Below are 1,392 nucleotides of genomic sequence, written 5' to 3' on the forward strand. Positions count from 1 at the left end.
TTCAGTATTAATCATTTGTGTCATTATTAATCATTATTTATTTGTGTTTGTATATTTATATAAATATGTATTGATATTACTAAATAAGTTATTAAATAAATCATGAACGGCTGTGTGCTTTGTAAAATGCTTATCATACATCAATATCAGAATATTCTATTCTATACATCACTTTTACGGCCATGACGACTGTCTTAACTCTTCCTTATTTTCCTCCGACTTGATTTGTTATTATATTCAACCATGTCAATTTTCCAAAATCTTCTCTTTTTAGGTACATTCCAACTGCTGCTGCCTTTAGCGGACTTTGCTTTGGTGGTTTATCTGTGATGGCACACTTCCTCGGAACCTGTGACTCTGGCAACAACATCATGGTGGCTGTCATCATAATCTATGAGTACTTTGAAATCTTTGTGAAAGAACAAAGTGAAGTAAGCAGGATATGGGCATTACTCTTCTAACATAATCTCTCATCCTGACATATTTTGCTAACTTCTATTATTTTTTTTCTGTTTTTACCTTCTGTTCTTTCTTTACAGTCATGAACTGTATCTGTTCATATTTGGATTTGAGGGCTTGAAAGCTTTTGCAACAGAAGGACATCTGCGGCTCAGACCTTATCTTCACCTCTGACTGGAATAGAGTGCTTGAAGACTTGTTTTAGATAATGTACCTTAATGTTATCATTTATTCAAATTGTATAATTTTTCAAATTAAAATATTTTCTGTGGGTTAATTAGTATTAAACAAACATAGGTTCCATATTTGTACTGAAATTTGATGCCCACATTTTGGCCCAACATGGCAGCCAAGGCATCAATATAGTCCTGGGTGGTTTGCACCAGCAACAATCATCAATGTTTTTCCAGTGATTTTCTAGTTGAATACAAAACTAATTTATTTTAATTTATAACAGTTTAAATTGACCATCATTATTGGGATGTCGCAACAATTTTCTTAAACTTTAGAATCAGGAGAACTACATGCTATATAACATATGTTGCATGTAATCCTGTCATTGAAAGGAAAGCAGTAGGCATATTGCATCTACATGAGGCACATGGATTTTACCTCTGATGTGGTTGGGGTTGAGGGTTTGGTTGGAAGTTGGTGAATTGCTTATGCAAAATGAAAACCACAGATACTGCTGTGGACTTGAAGTTCTTGGGAAACATCTAAAATATTCTCTTTGCAAAACACCTGTTTAGTCAGAAAAATGCATCTTAGCCCTTTCAAACCTTTGATCCAGGGCTAACCCCCATGTCAGATTATGGATTCTCTAGAGTTGTGTGTTATGATTGATATGAAGGTGGTTATGACCACAATTTGGCTGAGTTCAATATCTATTTGGCTCCTGGCTTCCTGTGACAATGAAGTTATGGCTCCAATTGT

The 1,392-nt window shown here is 34.6% G+C and overlaps 1 pseudogene; it reads left to right on the top strand.

Moving 5' to 3' along the window:
- Positions 1-632, top strand: part of LOC103465271 (protein transport protein Sec61 subunit alpha-like 1) — an 11,866-nt pseudogene extending 11,234 nt beyond the window's left edge.
- The last annotated feature ends 760 nt before the right edge of the window (positions 633-1,392 follow it).

This window comes from Poecilia reticulata, linkage group LG5 (assembly GCF_000633615.1).
Source record: "Poecilia reticulata strain Guanapo linkage group LG5, Guppy_female_1.0+MT, whole genome shotgun sequence".
NCBI classification, from domain to species: domain Eukaryota; kingdom Metazoa; phylum Chordata; class Actinopteri; order Cyprinodontiformes; family Poeciliidae; genus Poecilia; species Poecilia reticulata.